Source organism: Octopus bimaculoides, chromosome 15, assembly GCF_001194135.2.
Source record: "Octopus bimaculoides isolate UCB-OBI-ISO-001 chromosome 15, ASM119413v2, whole genome shotgun sequence".
NCBI lineage: Eukaryota > Metazoa > Mollusca > Cephalopoda > Octopoda > Octopodidae > Octopus > Octopus bimaculoides.
Window position 1 is genome coordinate 29773531 of NC_068995.1, and position 8063 is coordinate 29781593.

Below are 8063 nucleotides of genomic sequence, written 5' to 3' on the forward strand. Positions count from 1 at the left end.
TGTGTGTATGTGTGTTTGTATGTCTGTGTTTGTCCCCCCACCATTGCTTGACAACTTAGTGGTTCGTCAAAAAGAGACCAATAGAATAAGTACTAGGCTTACAAAGAATAAGTCCTGGGGTCGATTTTCTCGACTAAAGGCAGTGCTCCAGCATGGCCACAGTCAAATGACTGAAACAAGTAAAAGAGTAAAAGAGAGAGAGAGAGTATTTTATATAATGTTCTTGACATCGGTAAATATTTTCATAATTTTCAACTTTTTATATGCATGTTAATTTTAAAGTTAATGCAGGTAAATAAACTTCAGAAAATAATTTCCCAACTAAAACACACATTACACCTTGACCAAACACATTATATGTCTGAATGTTTTACTGGTTCAGGTTGTTATATAAAACTGTAGCTATAGATTTACCTTTTTCATGTAATTCTTGTTATAAAAGTTAATAATATTATCCCATTTTAATATGTCTTTTAGATATGTTCAATATGAAAGTATTAAAATTCTACTAAAATGAGTTATTTAGTAAAAAAATTAGATATATATATATATACAAGTAATTATATATCTGTAATGTGATTGAATTGCTATTAAGACATTTAATCGGATGAATATGTCCATTTTTGTAAGTTTACAAGCTCATCAAAATCAGGTGTCTGATCAGAAGTAGTCAGTGGTCAGTACAGCAGACACATGCTCATGAGTCATCACACTTCTTCATCTTAACTTATTATGTCACATCACTGAAAATGTTTGCTCACAAATGTAAGGCAAATGAAAGAAAACAAGGTGTTTAGCAAAATTCTTCAGATTTGGAAATTTTTCATCACTGAGAGAAACATAAGATTTCGAGATTGGAATTGGCTTAAATTGCATGGAAAGCTACTTTGAAGATCAATGAACTCAAATTGAAGCTTGTTTGGAGCTTTATCAACAACAAATGCAAATGATGATGATACCAAGAATAATTCATTTTCTATCATTTTGAAATCATTGAATCAATGAGAAAATTTGGTATGGAAATTTATTAATTCGGAACTGCAACTATTTATCTTTGTGTTCCAAGTTAAAACTTGCTGTAAATTTTTAGAGTATATATATATATTGCCTCTTTTCCATGTGTCAAGAAAACAACAGTAGTCAGTTTTTAAATGCTGTTAAAAGCCATATACATAATTTCCTTTCCATTCCAAGTTTCTGTTAAGTTTATTAAATACATGTGTAAATTTTACTGCAAATTCAAAATCTTATATCCAATATTCAGTGAGATAATTTTTCTTTCATTTCTAAAAGAATATTGAATTTTACTTCTCAAATTCAATGCTCTGTTGAAAACTTGCCTTAAATTTAACCTTTGTGTGATACAGAATGTCAGTGCATTCTACATACTGTTCTTCCAAAAAATTCACAAATTACATCTGATTTAAGCCATGCTTTCTAATATAATTCACTATATCTTAACTGTGTCTACATGATTAATCCCTAAAAGTTTTTCGTAGAGTTTCTTGATGTAAAATGCAGTGCAAAAAGGATAAGAAAAAGATTTATTTTCAGTATTTATTTCCTCTGACAAATTAAGATATTCTTTTGCATGTTTTATATCAAAGTGATGCTTTTGGTCATGGTGATTTAAGACCACACTTTCTTGTTGGTATATGAGACAAACTGGTTCACTGTTTATGTCAGTGAAAACTGTTTGTATTCCAACTTTTTGTTGATCACTTAAATTTCATCTAATACTTTACTTTTTTTTATCATCTTCAAATTCATTAAACAAAGTGTACAAATACACACACACAGGCATACACACATGCACACATGGTGTTCTGGCTAAGTTTGACAATTTGTGTCAAAGGAATAGAAAACACAATATCTCATCCAAAAATAAAAGTATTTTAAAAAGTTTCAATAACTATCAACTAGATTATGGTTGAGAGATAACAGTTTACTCATAGTAGCCACCTTCAGCTTCCACCACTGCCACAAGATGGTACGATAACCTGGTGCAAGTGTTTCTTAGTGTGTCCTTGAAAAGATCTTTGAACACCTCTTTGATCAGCCTCGGTGTTGCATGCAAAGTGATTGGTGTCGCTTTCAGCCACACCCCACACATAATAATTCATGGGATTACAATCAGGGAAATAAAGACGCCAGAAATTGGGGCTGGTAAAGTTGTAGAAATTCTCTGACAATCACTTCTGACCCTTTCTGGAAGTATGATAAGAAGCCAAACCCTGCTGTCGCACATATGACTTCCTTGCAGGAACTTTCCCAGCCAGGGTTTTGATTACTGTCTCCAGCAGCTTCACATACTGTCTGAATTGAACCTAAAGCTATGTTTAAAGGTGTTGGGTGGCTTGATACCACTCTCACTGGGGATACACCCAAAGACTATCACTGTTTGGAGAACTTGGTTTTCATGATACTGGACAATGGACGTTAAATGATGACGATGATGATGTGGGACATCACATATTCATTGTAGGCATAGGTATTGTGCAGCTGGTCCTGGCAGAAGTTCTTTACATCTGAGTAGAATCAAATCATTTCTTGCTCAACATGCCTCAGCTCTAGTTCAGTAACTCCTTTGTCTTTGTCAAATGGTTCTCCTTGGCTGTCAGAATTTCTCCCTTGCACCTCCTTTACAAGTGGTCGTGAAGGTCCTCAGTCAGGGCTAGCTTCATGGTGGTGACTCCAACACCCATCTCGTTTGCCAAAGCCCAGGTTCCCTTGTTTGGATTTTCCATCCTTCTGTTGTGGGATGAATTCTGGTATGCAGACATAGTCAAGACACCAGTTGTGTCCCTTCCATGGCTTTGTAGTCTCCTCTTTTCCAATATTCGGTTGTCTTTCAGTCCTTCATGTTAGCTAACTGTTTCTCAACTACAACTTTAATATTTATGCTCTCGAATGCCATTAACTGTTCACCAATACATCAAGCTGTTCTTCTAAAAAGGAGACATAAAAAATTATCAAATTTAGTGTGAACGCCTGGATGTATGTATATATGAATGTGTGTTCTCTTTCTCTTTTTAAGTTAGAATATTGACTGGCCACCTTCTTGGTAGCAAGGTCCTGAAGGAAAGCGTCAGGCTTTTTAGTCCCAGATATCGTGATCATATGTATATATATGTGTGTATATGTAAGCATCAATGTATGTATAACTAAAATCACATAAAAGGAGTTCCCAGATCAATATAACATACAATCAAATATATGTATGCATGAATAAACTGAGTATGAAATGTCATGTTACCAAGTGAAATCTAACAAAAAAAGGAGCAGATGAGACCTAAGAAAATCTACAAAAACATTGATGATATTTCAAAACCTCAAGTTATCTTTCAAAATAAAGCTTCAACATCATACACAATTCTTTATTTAATTTAGAAATAATTATAAAAATTACAATTAGAACATATGATTTTTTTTAATGATTAATATACAAATCTCAAATGGCACATACTATAAATAATAATGCCAAATCTGATAATCCTTCAAATGAATCTAAACCCAGGCATTTCAAATCTCCAAAATGCTTTGATTTGGTATAATTACTTGCTATTTGATATAACTAATTACTATACGAACTGAAAAGATAAAATTAATACTAGTTTCAAATTCTGGCACAAGGCCAGCAATTTCGAAGGAGGGGTAAGTTGATTAGAATGCCCTCGGTATCCAACTGGTACTTATTTTATCAACCCTGAAAGGATGAAAGGCAAAGTCAACCTTGGCAGAATTCAAACTTGGAACATGAAGACGGATAAAATGCTGGTAAGCATTTTGCCTGGCACAGTAACAGTTCTGCCAACTCACTGTTTTAGAAATAAGATTAATATTAATTTTGTTTTTATTCTGTCAAAATGTTGAAATGAAAGTCTATATCTTTGAATTTTGAAAACTTCTTGTGGGTTTATGTGATCCACATCTAGTGGTCACATAGACCCATACCGCAGACCATATGTTGCCTAAGGCCTATAGTTTCCCCACCCTTGCTCTATACAGTCTCTCAAGATGCCAGAAATAGTGACTAAAAACCACATCCAACCAACTGAAAAAAGGAAGGACACATTGCTGTTCTAAATACACTTCATCAGTCAAAAATAACAGGATGATATGACTGGAGTATCTCACCATAGATCTACTCAGTACAGGCAAACCTGTCTAGTGCAATTCAGTTCAATATTTATCCTTAGAAAAGACCTCTTGCTGTAACAATCATCTGCCCTGCCTATATGCCAATATTCAAACTTGTATTAAATCAGTCTATTATTACTGGCATTGAAAACAGATATAAAGCCAAGAAAACCCACACTTTTACTAATTCCATAGAAATTCCATAGATTTTTTCCATTTATGATCACTTTTCATGTACAGATGCATGAGTGAAGATTTATTCTCAAGTATTGACTCTACTCTCATTCAAAGATTGGAATCAACAAGATTACAATGAAATATAAATGGATCCATGTATAGTAAATTTGGAAAGTATTTCCTTGAAAATGGAAACTCTGAATGAATGAAATACCAGTTGTTTTTACCCATTAGTAAAATGATTATGTTAACACTGTTAATAAAATTACTTGGCGACAATACACCCAATCTTGACCCACCCACACCCACCCACACTCACTCACACACACACACACACACACACACACACACACACACACACACACACTTTTTAAACGACTTATTCACTGCTCACTTCCTGTGCATTATTCTATGTACTGTTCATGCACTTTTGGCTATTTTTCTTGATAAGTCGTAGTACACCTGAATACTGAAAACAATAAGTTCATCATTATATCATTACTGGTGTAATGACCCTTCCAAGACACAAAATTTATTTCAACACACGGATTCACATCAATAATCTTGTAAACCAAATACAAAAGCAAAATATATCATCATGGTAGAACAAGAGAGGAATTTCCCCCACACCATTACATATACGTGCCTGTGCTTGTTCTTTAAAAAAAAAAGCCCAACCCTTCTCCATCTCTTTTTCTTTAACCGTCACCACCTCACTATTATTCCCTCTTCATTCTTCAATTACATATCTAAAAAAAACAACGAGACATACAGTCGCTATTTCAATGATGACATGCAGGATAATGACTGGAAAAACCGATGTAAGGGACATAACTGTAACGGGACAACCGTGTTTTTTTTTTAATTCATTTACGTCACTTTTTACTGTCTTTCATCTCTGAGTTTTATAAACTCTATGTAGCGTTTTCACACCTCCAATAAAAATAAATAAATAAATAATTAAATAAGTAAATTAAGAAAGAAAGCCGAAGCTATACCGTTCCATTTAACCAACTGTTAATTTACCTTTCCACACTTAAAAGGTTCTTCAACACGAATTTGCTAGCATTATGATACTAAATTTATAATACTCTACAAATAAATATCTATTCTATTACCTAATCTATGAGTGCTTCTATTCGACTGAATTATGAAAACTTATTGAACTAGTGCTTCCCAACTTCATGGTTCAGGATTCAGTCCCACTTTGTGACACCTTGGCCAAGTGTCTTCTATAGCCTTGGACTAACCAAAAGATTGTGAGTGAAACTGAAACAAGCCCATCGTGTGTGTGTGTGTGTGTGTGTGTGTGTGTGTGTGTGTGTTTCACAACTACTACCACCACTGAAAGCCAGTCTTGGCTTGTTTACATCCCTGATTTGGCAAAAGGGCCCAATAGAAAGTACTAAAATTCTTCAAGGTGATGTCACAGGATGGCCACAGTCTAATGATTGAAATAAGTAAATGATAAAATATGATATTTATACCAAAGTAAGCATATAGGTGGAAAACAAGGTAGATAAAATAGTACTCAAATACCAAAAACAGAGTAATATATGATTTCATTAAAGCCAAAAAAAACTTCACAGGTGTCTGATGAACATCAGACACCTGTGATAATACACAACAGTATTATCACAATTGTCTGATGAGTAGTCTCGTGAAACTCTGAGTAACAGTTTTGTGAATTTTGTTTGCTTTTAATAACCATGGTATTACAGGAAGAACCGTTGATGTATTTCTCAACTGCCTGCACACATAGCAACCCATGGGATGACAATCAGGATAATTAAGAGGCCAGAAATTGTGGCTGGTGAAATCATTGAAATTATTCAACAACCACTTCTGAATCTTTCCACAAGTATGGCAAGGAACCAAAGCCTTCCAGTAGCTAGGGCTTGACCACAGTCTCTAGCAGCTTCATGTAGCTGTCTGAATTGATCTTAAGACCCTGTTCAAAGATGTAGGGTAGCATGTCATCTTCTCACTGAAGACACACCCAAAGATCCTCACAGTTTGTGGGAGGCTTGGTTTTCATGAATACATGGAACATCACATGAATTGTAGGTAATCACATGTTGTTCTTGGTGTTATATAATTGGGCCTAGTAGAAGTTTTTGTTTTTGTCTGAGAAGAATCAGATCATTTCCAGCTCAGCTGGATAACTCAGCTTGTTCAGAAGCTTTTTTGCCTTTGTCAAGCAGTTCTCTTTGGGCTTTGGCTGTCAGAATTTGTCCCTTTCACCTCTTGTACAAGTGGTAGGAAAGATACTCATTCAGGGTCAGTTTGATGGTGGCAAGTCCAACACTTATCTCTCTTGACAAAGCCAGGATTCCTTTGGTCAGATCTTCCATCACCTTATCCTACAGTTGTTGGATGAATTCTGGCATGTGGACACGGTGAGAATGCCTGTGATTATTGAATCTGGCCTTGAAATTACCCCAGATTCAATAATCACACTTTGAGTTTCAGGCACTGGGACAAAAGGAAAACGACCAAATTATCCAGTCATATATGGTCTCTAAAAGATAAAGGTGTCAGTTACAACATCCATTGGAAGATCTTAGCAAAGTGTAAAGCTTACACCAGCGGCAGCGGAAAGTGCGGTCTATGTGATATGGAAAGATGGCTCATCTGGAAAGGCAACTTAGACCCTGCTACATGTCTAAATTCAAGGACTGAACTTTTCGGATCATGTCCACATGTGGCCAAATATTTGCTACGTTTTTGGTCCCCCCCTGAGTTTACTGATAGGACTTGCTTTCTATATTGTGTCTATGTATAAGTTTTTTATCTCTCTATACTTTTTACTTAGATTTGTTATATAGTTTTTATATTTTTACTGATAGGACTTGCTGATAGGACTTTACCGATAGGACTTGCTTTCTATATTGTGTCTATGTATAAGCTTTTTATCTTTCTATACTTTTTACTTAGATTTCTTATATATTTTTTATATTTTTTACATAATTATAGAGTTAATGTTTTGTATTTTTTCCACACATATTTTTTCCTGTTTTCTCTCCTCCACCCTGCTTTTTCCTGTGCGCCTATAGACACGTACATGGAACCTTATGTGTGCATGTGTGCGGGTACGTGCGTATACAGATGTATGTGCATGCATGTGAAAATATGCGCATATTAGATGCGTTTTAACCTTATAGTTTTCTCACACTTTCTTCTGTATTTTGCTTTAGCTCTATAATTTTTTTTGCGTGCGTATGTTTGGGTGCAAGGTTGTTGAGTGTGTGTGTAGGGGTGTGTATGTGGGTACACCCATGTATGCGGGTATATATATGTATAGTTTTTGGCGAGTATATGGGTGAGCATGTGTGTGTTTCAAGTGAGGGTGGTTTAGTATATACATATACGGATTGATGCGCTTACGCAAACACTATAGACTTTTTTACTCCCTTACTTTTACCCCCTCCCCTTACTTAGGGGTCTATAGCACTTTTGTCTTAATAACGGTCAACCACACAGTAATTTCCCTTGGTTTAATGGTCATTTTTCACAGGAATTTTCAATGGCCGCATAACTGAAGAGATGTTGGCGTGGGTTCCCACCCCGGCATCCGAAACTCAGAGTTTTATCATGGCTACCGAATAAGTGTCACATATTTTTACAGATATATATATATATATTTATAGTATTAATAAAGTAGAAGATAGAATGTGTATTAGACTTTCATTAAATACAACAGATGTTTTAACCCATTGTTCTGGGTCTCTTCGAGTACATCAATT

General features: G+C 35.1%; 1 protein-coding gene across 10 annotated transcripts in view; it reads left to right on the plus strand.

Annotated features, from left to right (window-relative positions):
* LOC106869961 (serine/threonine-protein kinase ULK3) overlaps positions 1–8063 on the plus strand; it is a 195009-nt gene that overhangs the window by 52380 nt on the left and 134566 nt on the right. The window lies entirely within an intron of this gene.